Raw genomic sequence first — 11,156 nt, 5'->3', positions numbered from 1 at the left:
ACTGTTTCAGAGGAGTGATCACAGCGCTCTGTGTCATCAGCAATGTGTCTGTCTCACGGCCAGCTCCCAGATAAGCTCTTCTGATTGGTTGACAATCAGCAGCAAAAGTTCAATTTTTCCATCTCGAGCAGCAGCGCGTCACGCGTGTCAGATGCTTAAACGCGCTGACGCGCTGCTTCAGCTGCTCAGACGAGCTGCGCCTGCTGCTCAAAACGCACTGCGGGACCTTTTGCTGCGCCTTGACGCGCGTCAACCATTGACTGTGCATGTAAACTCGCTGCTTCTGCCGCGCCTGCTGCGTACGGTGTGAACGCAACATTATACACAGAGACCTGAAACGTTTTTTTTACCTTCAGAATAGTAAAAATATACAAACTTGTAAATATGTAATTTTAAGATTAAATCGGAATAAAATTTAGGTCCGAAATTTAGGAATTTCTCTAGAAATAAATCGTAAAACGTTAACATGAATTTCAAATATCTGGTAATTGGTCAGTAATCATATAAATTAAATTTGGACAAAAATATGGATGGATGGATGGATGGATGGATGGATGGATGGATGGATGGATGGATGGATGGATGGATGGATGGATGGGTAGCACCCTTTACTATTTTGTTTCTCAGCCTTTTTAGGCAATCAAACAATTCCTGTAACTGATTAATGAGAGGTCTGCTCCTCTCGGCAGGTATTTTGGCCCACTCCTCATGAGCAAACTGGTCCAGATGTCTCAGGTTTGAAGAGTGCCTTTTCCAGATGGCATGTTTCAGCTCCTACAATCTATACCAATAATTCTACGGACGTTTGTAGGAAACATCATAATTTCAGCCTTGGCTTTGACATAATCTTTGCCTTTAGCTAACAGGGCACATAAAACTATAAACAAAGAGGCTATGTTATAGATAGATAGAACGTTACAGTTGAAACCCTTATATTTTACACTTCTTCAGCTTGCAATTTAAAGTGCTTCTACAGCATGTCTTTAATTTTTCCTTCTCAATGTTTTACCCTCTAACATATTTGCTCAATTTTACAACTCAGCAAGTGTTTAACCTTCAACCTAATAATTCACACTAAAGGATTAACACCCTATACTAACATAAATCCTGTAAAATCTTTTCCTGGTTTCCAGGAAAATATCTTCCAATATTTATTGAAAATATCAAAGCTCTAATACAGCAGACAGCAAAAAAATGAAATTAAATGTTTTACTTTGTTCATCAAAACATCAGCAAAGTAAAACATTAAGTATCTTAGTTGTGGTAAAGGATTAATATGTTGAGACATGGATACTGTATACAAAACCCTGTAGATTTATATTAACACTCTCTAGTTCTTTCTCAGGGGTGGGACTGTGGGAACCGTGCTGTCACTTCCTGTGCCCGCGGGCCTCAGCCAATCACCATCAGATAAGAGCCACATCTCTGCCAATGAGAACCTCAACTTCACATGATGGAGCCGAGGATGCGATAAGAACATAACTTGCTAGGGAAATGTCTTGATCTCAATCGTCCCCCTCTTCCCCACGACTCCCCCCTTCCCACCAAAATAGTTGTTTGGAGACAAGGTTTCTTTTTGTCTTTTGCCCATAATTACGCTCTCTTTCATCTGCCCCCCTGTTCCCCTTGACCCCTACTCTGGGGTCAGTGGCCAGGATATCCCACTCCATTCTGTCCAATAATGTGCCTTTTAGGGTGGATGAAGAGGGGCATTCACGCCAGGGCAGACAGGAGAGCAGCAAGGAGAGTAATCACTCCATCACACTCTGCCCCCGTCTGTCCCAGCTCCTGCCCAAACACCCAAACAGCTTGCCTCACTCCGTACATCAAAGACCTGGAGCAGGGCTGCAGCCTCAGCTTCAGCTCCACTCAGCACAGAGGGGGACTGTGTCACCAGGCGTGGACAAGCACTGACTCGCAAACATAGATCACCATGGAAAACCCCCTCAAAGATTTCCCACTGATGATACAGTGAAGCGGATTACTCAGATCTTAATTTTGCTTTGATTGTGCGTGTAAATATACAAACCTGCAGATCCAAACTGTCCGTAAGCAGAGAGAGATGTTCAGTCTGAATCCCGGTCTACAGCAGCTGCAGCTCAGGTCAAGAAGCGCCGAACTGTTAATGAAAAAGCTAAGGGTTAGACTCTAATTTCCCCTTTGCATGTGCCAAAGCACAAGCAGGACACACTTCCCCAAAACATTATGACTACTTAATAATGCACATTTCTATGTATTTTATTTTCATATTTAGCAGAAATTTAAAAAGTGTAGAAATCTTTATGTATCAAATCCCTTTTTACTTTTTCCCAAGATAAAATCTCAGCATTGATTCAGAATCAATAGAAGGCCTCAGACATATTTTTGATCTTCATTAAGACCCAGAAACCAAAAGAAAAGTTGATATTTATTACAGCATATCATAAAAAAAGCAATGAAACAAGACTGCATAAAAAAGAGTGATGTAAAAACGCACTGAGCTGTCATCAAGACCACAGCTCCATGAAAGGAGGCTACCTTGGGGAAAGTTAAATGTCTTACATCTTTAGCTCTACAGATGTATGGTATCACTGTCACAGAAGGTGGTCTGGCTTAAGGGCTGGTCTCTACAATGCTTTGGAGCTACATAAAGTCATCAGGGTATGTAAACAACGTTAGTATATTTCAAGGCAGAGTAAGCCAAAGTATTAGAAAATCTGTCTGGTTTTAGTTCACTTTGAAATGTGTGAGGGCCTTCTACGACCCCGTATACATGAAACAATTAGCAATTTGGCTCAGCATCCTAAAAACGGCCTGTAAAGTGTTGAAGATAGACTATAATTCTGCCCGAATAGTTCAAACTGTCAAAAGCACTATTAATGCATAGACCAATGAGGTAACATGTCCAAATAAGTATTTCATTTTGCTCAGCTGTAAAATATTATATTAATTTGGAGAATCTCACAGCACCTTGCTGAAGTGTTTGGCCACATTAAAATGGCAGAATTGAATGTTTGAAGGGGATTTCATGTGATGAATCCAAAAAAAAAAGAGGTGCATAAATGTGAAATTTGAAAAAGGAAAAAGATTCATGGTAAAGATAATTTTAATCAAGGATTTGCAAATCCACATTTTTCTGCAATTACACCTGAGGTCTTTAAATAACATATTTTTCTCCAGCTTTCCAAATATAGAATGTAATATGTTCTTTCTTCTTGCAAATTGGTTCAAGCTAAGCCATACAGGACTGGGACCATTTTGTTTATTAAAAAGAAGCTAATACAAACAATGTACTTTCAAACGCACAGAATTTTCCATTACAAACAAATAATGTCTGTATTTTGTGATTGTTTCGGTAAGTTAGTGACTAACATTATCATCACCAACCAAAGTATTTAAAACACTTTTCCTCTATAAGAGAGAGCGTACAGGGTACACTGGATTTCCTGATCTCTGTGAGATGTTCCAAGCTAAGATATATCTTTATAGCCTAACTGTGCTATAAACTCTCCAGAACTTCGGTCTTAATGTTGCGCTTTGTTCACTAATGTACTCTAACAAATCTCTGAGGCCTTTTCAGATCAACGGGATTTACAATCAGATCAAATCACAAACAGTTTTTTTTTTATATAACTTAACCTCTAAAGGCCTTTTTTTTTTTAGATTGAAGTAGATTGTATTTAGGATTATCTGTGTAAAATATATTTAATAAAAATAGGGACCAAATATTTATGATTATTATATCTAAAAACTTTTGAAAATGATTATTCTTCTTAAACTTAAACACACAATTTGTTATCTATAGTATATTTAAACTGCATTTAAGCATTAGAGAGAAGGGGTATTAAAATGTTTCTATATGTTTATCATAATTAAAAACAGATGTTTAGGTTAACTAAAATGAAATTTGCACACTTCAGGTACAGTAAGCCATGACTCTCATCAGCAGTGCCACCTCGTACACCCACCAGACTAAAAGGACCTCAACCCGTCTGCCTTCAGCCTTTGGAGTTTTACTGTGATCAATAGCAGGATTAATTACTGAAAGGACAAGGTGGGGGGGGGTCTTCAGAGCCTCGAGCGAGGGAGGGTTTCAGAGGGTGGGGGTTAAGATGCCGCTGACAGCCAGAGAAAGCTGAAGGGATTTAAAAAGGCGAGTGGAGGGAGCTGGACTTGGAGCTGTAAATGTTGAAGAGGGGAACTTCTACCTCCCTTCCCATCCATTCTACCCCACCCCAGGTCACCTGGCAGTGTGCGGGGTGGCGGACCATCAGATTAGGATCTGAGAGGAGGAGATAACGAGTTTATTGCCCTCTGGACGCGGCTGCTGGAGCCAAGGAAGGAGGAGGGCAGGCCGAGCAGGCCTGGCTGGGAGGCTGAAAGGTGGTGGGCGTTTGTGTTTGTTTTAACCTGGGGAGAAAGATGCAGTCAGGCAGGGTCTTCATGAAAGAGCAGCCCAGCAGGGCAGTAAAAGACTCAGGGAGAATGGTTAGAATACCAGTAAAATCCCCCCGCCAGCAGTTACTACAGTTCATCAGTCACAGCCTTGACAACAAGTATTTGCATACGACTGTTTGCTCACAGCCAAGCAGACAATCTACAGTAATAAACTCAGCAAATATGCTTTGTTTGTTGTTTTTCTTTCTTGGTGTATAAAAAAATAGCTGTGGAAATTTCATTCTAAAGTGGTCACTAAATAAGTGATGCTGCTAAATCTTACAGTTTCATTGGTCCAGTTCATGTGTTGAATTACATCTTAGATCCAGAATAGAGCTTAGTTCCTCCATTGATCAGCAATATTTACTTTCATGTCATCTCCTGAGTTATTGGAAATGGGATGAGGCCAATCCTATTACAAGTGAACACAGAATAACGCATGAAATCTATACGCATTTCATAGGGCCTTAATCTCTGGTCACTGAATTCTGCACACGTATTGGAAGCCTGTATTAGCTTTGCGTGTCTGGCCCCGGCACTGGAGGAGAGATAAGGCGAGCGGATATGAGAAATATGAAAAATAGCTCTGTGATAGGATGATCAGTGAGAATGAGCAATACGGAGCCGCGGTGACAAATGGGACAGGGAGTCATGAAGAAGAGCAATGCAAAAAACGGCATTAGAGCCAAGGACAGAGTGATTTAGCAAGGGGTGGGGAGATACTTTGTTAGAACGAACAGGTCAATAAAGAATTCAGAATATAAGTCATTTAGTTATTTTTCCTCCTTCACATAATTCAGTTCGAAGGTATTTGGTAAAAATCCTATTAAGAACAAAGAGCAAAGGGACGTGCTGCAATTTCACTGACAAAGGATGAGAAATTTAGTGCTTTTCATGGCAAAAACACAAACTTCAAAGTATTACGTTGGGATTTGATGAGGTAGAAAAAGACAGATTAGTTTATGAAAGAAAATAGTAAATGATTTTCATAGTCCTTTATAAGTGAAATCTGAAAAGTGTGGCATGCATTTGTGTCCAGCCACATTTTAGTCAGATACTTAAATACGGCTCTGCAGAGGTCACCGAATTATTAGAACCTCTTTTTATATAATAGCATCCCCATGTGTATAATTTAATCACAATATAAATTCAGATGTTTGGTGCAGGAATCAGAAGATTATTATGTTAGAAAACAAAGAAAGTCTTGAAGACCAAGAAACACACACTAAAATACTCATTAGAGAAGCAGCCAACAAGCCAATTTAACAGCAGAAATCCACAGCTCAAATGGAATAATCTGTAAAGACGATAACTGAGCATCTTATTTTAAAATGTTGTGTGTGTTTTAAAACTAACAACTTAAATCTACTTACATGTGCATGTGAAATATGAAGGCTGCATCATTGTAAGGGGTTTCTTTTCCTAATCTATTCTGGATGAAGGCAGCAAAAAGCTATATACAAGCCTGAGGTTAAGACCCAAAACATGCTACCACAACTGCAATGAGTCCAGGTTCTATAGTCCAAGTTCTATAAAGAAAAAAATGTAAATCTAATCTTACATTAAAACCTCAAATTCCTATTTAACAGATCTTGAGCTATTTAACAGAAGAACAGTCAAATTTTTGTGTCTGTGGATGTGCACAGCAGCTAGAGGCATTTCCTTAAAGACCTGCAGCTTCATGTCAACAAAGGTGGTTCCACAGAGCACTGACTCAGTGGGGCTTAATACAAATGTAAGCCCCACTTTTTAGATTTTTATTTGCAAATAAATCCATTGTCCCTACCTCTCACAAGTATGCTCTACTTCGTGTTAGTGCATCAGATAAAATCTTTAAGAATGTTAAAGTTTGTGGTTGTAAACGTGACAAAATGGGAATAAAATTCAATGGGTGTGAATGCTTTTGCAAGACTCTATACACTTAAAGGCACGAGGAACTGATGGGAGGTGATAAAACTGCGCCACACTATAGAGCGATTTGGCAAACAATCCGACCAGACAATTGAAAATTGACAGACATCCAATGCATCCAGAGAAACGGGATGAATGGCGCAGATCCTCCAACAACTCTCCTCAACCCTCACACGCTCACTCACACCCTCAGAAGGATTTGAGGGGGCCCTGTGGAGCGGCACGTGAGCAGCCCTCTGTCAGCTGTGTTTGCATTGGGGCAGGCGAGGGGCACCCCGCACCTTGGAAAGAAAGTAGCGACTCGGATGAAATGGGCGAAAGGAGGGGTGATCTGTGGAAAGGCCAAGGCCGAAGAGAAGAGAAAAGAGCAGCCACAAAACAGCTTTACTCCAAAAAGGAAACACACACACAGAGACAGAGAGAGAAAGGGTAAGGGGGGTGGGCCTGGAACAATGCCCCTTCAGCTGCAGGTGCAATGGCTCAGGCAATGTGTGTGTGAGTAAGTGCATGGAGACCACTTTCTTTTTTGTGTTAATTGAGCTGATCTGTTGTCTTTTCTCTGGAGCAAGTTTAACTCACAGCTGATTAACATGTGGCCTTTTGCAGCTCCTGTGTTTGCAGAGAGTGTGTGCAGACATACAGAACAAGCCTGGAAGGAGCAGGGTAAATGACAGGCGCAGGGTGTGTAGACAGAGAGCGTTAACTCGATTTGCACTTGTATGGAGCACAGCGCAATGGTTAACACATCTGAATACAGGCTTTATGTGCTGCATGTCATACAATTGGAAGTGCACAGAGGCGTCACCCAGCCACTAGATTAAATAGCATACTCAGAGGATTAGAGGATTTTTACCTAAGAACAGCGATGCAGTGCATAAAGCCTGCATTCAGCTCACCTACAGTAATTACTGCCACAGTGTTATGTTCCTATTATGAAACTCTATCAGCTCTCCTCTCGCACTTCAAAAGCCAGAACAGAAGAAGCTGCTGTGATCGTGCCAGGTTAAACAAAGAAAACTTTAATATTGTTGAGTTTGACATCAAAACATTTTGGCGACTAAACCTAAATCAGGCCCGGCGTGTTGACGCCGTGACAGCTACCCCCTGGTGGGCCATCCTGATATTCAGACCCCACCAGACTCGACGGGCCTGTTTAGACAACTGGTTCCTATCCTAAACCCACACAGAGTATCACAGCCCGGGGCCAGGCTTCAGCAAAGAGTGCCATTGCACCTCCCGCCAGCTTCAGAGATGGTAGAGGAGAGTGAACACAAACGTGCTGATCCACATACATGCATTTAGTGAGAAAAAAACCCTCGGGCTATCTATGGAGCAATGAGAAAGAAACATAGAAACATGTGTAGGGCCTTGAAGAAGACACTAACTTCACAGAGACAGAGGAGTGTGTCTTCCTACACCCCCCCATTCCACACCTTGGCCCAACCCTTTCATTGAAGATTACAGGGAGAGCGAGGAGCAGAGGGTATAGATGAGGAACTGCGATATGAAAGTGAGCGAGCAAGGATGTTGAAGGCAGAAACAAGGAGATTTTGCTCTCCTCTCCTCTCTGCAGATATTACTGCTTAATTAAAAGGGCAGCATGTGCTAAGTATTATTCCAGCTGAGATCTCTATCTCTGGCCTATGTAATAAGATCTTCGACAGGCTTACAGCTAAATTTTCGAGCAAATTTCCTCCCTATTCTTTACCCTTATTTGCCTTTTTGGTCTGTTTTGTGCTGCCACTGCAGTCTTTTTGCTTGCTTGCAGGGGCGAAGGGGGCGCACAAGATTGCATGAGCAGAGCATGACTGTTTTGCATGTTAATTAATGTAATATTTTGTACACCTCTTGGGAGCTTGTAAGTGTTCTCTTGAATGTGTTCCAATTAAGAAACATTCCCTTGGGCACAGATGTCTTTGGACACACTGAAATTGCCCCCCCAATATTTTCTCCATGTTTTTCGGGAGACCATGAAGTACGTGAAGAAAATGCAAAGTTTAACACAGAAGATGTGGGGATGTGCTTGTTCTCTGTGGAGTCTTGCTGAGCCGCCTCGTTCTCCTTAACTGTCAGTCTCAAAGCCGTTCCTGCTCATCTCCATCTGCTTGCTCTGTATCCCAATGGTGATTCATGTCTGCTGCTAATGCTGCAAATCCAGAGATGGTGCCTGGCTCGGGTGTCAGGCTGTCATCTTTTAAAACCAGCAATCTCCAAACCCTTAACAGTAGAACTTAGGGTGATTTTTTTTTTTTTATTTGTGCAGAATTAGATAAAATATACATCTGGAATTCAGTCAGAAGTCATGTGTAATTTCAGAGGAATAACAGGCTCCAGGTTTATATATGTCCACACAGACGTGAGTGTGACTGCCAAGTCATTTATGTATCATGGCTATTGGAGGGGGTGACCACAGTCCCCTTTTGCATTTTTTCCAAAAGAGTGGCTTTGGACTCACATTCAATCATCTGGTAAATTAGTTTAATCCTGCAGCAAATCTGTCCCTCTCCTGGGACGTTTCCAGAGGTGTCAACCAGAGATAAGGACTGTGTGACAATAAAGCCACTAAACCCACTAGCAGAGGGGGCTGGGTGCAGGTTTTAACTCCTACATATATATACGATGCTATTTGATTTATGAGAGCAGGAAGGAGCACTGCAGTTTATTGTGGTTTAAAGGAAGCAAAATGATGACAGGCAATGATGTAAAGAGTGCTAGACGAGAAGCGAAGAGCCATCTCTGGCAAATTTGCATTGAGTCGCACAACTTGTAAATGCTCATTTTAAAAGAGAAATAGACATGCAATTAAAGAGAGACAGAGTATCCTCATCCCTGCATTTTATATTTAATAAATATTTACAGGGAAATTTTAAAGAAAAAAAAAAATATTTTATCTAAAGAACAGGAAAAACTAGTCCTTCAAGAATTAAGTAGCATATAGAATAAATAGAAACGCTGAATAAAATCTGCATATTTTAAGTGTGGAATAAATAAAACTCAGTGATATTTTCTGGATTAATTTCTGCTGGTGTAATGTGACTGTTTAAAATACATGAAGCCTTCTACCTGAAGTACTCAAATGTTCCGACTTCTTCAGGGTGAGCATGGACACTAATACATTTACTTTATCAAGACCAAAATGAACCAAAACAGCCAAATTTGTCTTTCTCAATTGGAAGGGAACAGTATAAGCCTTATTTTTGCCAACTGAATGGTAGTGAGCAGCAACAGGTGGGGGAGGAGCACCTCTGTCTCATTTCAAAGATTTTGAAAAGGTCAAAAACGATTTCTTTACCCGTCCATTATGAAATACATTAAACTGAACGACTGACATGAAAAAAACATGCAGCGGTTCTGAAACTGGAACTTTTTAACATCTTGGTCTAACTTGTGTAAATCACACCACTGACTGGAATGTATATATTCACTATCAGTCTACTTCTGCTAAAATGTGAAGTTTTGTGTAAGTATGCACTGAAAACAGCCCACATTTACCCTAAAATAAAGTTATAAGTCATTTCCACAGATATAATATAACAAGATAAACAATATCCACCTTTTTTATTATTTCTTTAATTTAATTTTAATATAATTTTGAAATATACATATTCTTAATCTTCTCTTCATAACTTGTTCCATTAAAAAACATCCACCCAGAGCAGCTGGATCTGTGTTATCCAGAGGTTCATTAAAGGCATAAACAAGCATACAGGCATAGAGACAGGCAGATGAGCACACACTGTCAGGGCTCAACACACAACAGCAGACTCATGTCTCTGTTTATCCTCACACACAAGTCCGTATGGACCACTTCTGCCCTCTATTGACTATGAAGGGGACTGTAGCTGATGAGATGTCAAGTTTTGGTTACACTTAACTATGATGTTTAAATAAATACAAACTCAATAGCCAGTGCAGAGTAGGAAATTTAATTAGTAGATTTATTTATGGCATCAACACATTTTACAGGTCCTCATTTTATTATTATGTAAGTCACAACCTCAACCAAACAAGAAGGAAAATCCTATTGATTGCGTTGATACAAGATAATACTAAATATAATTGTGCAAAATAAAGAAAATGTGTAGAAAACCAGAATGATCAAAAATAATAGCTCACAATTGCTCACTATTGAGTGTCCAGACTAATAACAATGTCCCAGATGTGAGTTAACCTGTAATGTTTAAATGTTTCTGAAAACAATTTGAAACAATGGTAAAAGTGAGCTGAAAGCTGATGTGCTGCGGAGTGGCACTAAAGCGAGTGGGAGACAGACAAAACAAAATGTGCAAAAGAGGAAAGGAAACGTCAGAAATTCTCTTTAAGGAGAAAATAAGATCACAGGCTGCAATTATATAATTCTCGTCAAGCGATGGTGGTGATAGCCCAACAGGAATGCATGAACATGCATACACATAAATGTAATCCAAGGGGAGGAGTAGCCTTTCTGCCAGGATTTCCAAATGTTGAAAACTTATGTGGGTCACACGGGGGTCAGGTACAGGATGAGTATATGTGTGTGTGTGTTTGTGTGATTCAGGCTATGAGCAGTGGGCCCCCTGATAAAAGCACTTCTTCTTCTCCTAATTTCCTCCATTTTCTTCCTTTGTGTCCATTTGGTCCCACTCTTTTTAGTTATGATGAAAGTCAAAAAGTCAAGCATTTCCAAGTGCCCTGATGCCAAGAGTAGATTGCAGAGGGAAGCAGGACTTGTGAAGTGTGTGCGCTTTTTGCATGATTGTGGAAGTGTGCTACACTCTCAGAGAACAGTCAGCACCAATGCAGTGCACTACTTCCAGATGAGGACAGAAAATAAAGCAGGCATTTATACA

Source organism: Cyprinodon variegatus, unplaced genomic scaffold, assembly GCF_000732505.1.
Source record: "Cyprinodon variegatus isolate N-32 unplaced genomic scaffold, C_variegatus-1.0 Scaffold340, whole genome shotgun sequence".
NCBI classification, from domain to species: domain Eukaryota; kingdom Metazoa; phylum Chordata; class Actinopteri; order Cyprinodontiformes; family Cyprinodontidae; genus Cyprinodon; species Cyprinodon variegatus.
Note: the sequence above shows the minus strand (reverse complement) of the source record.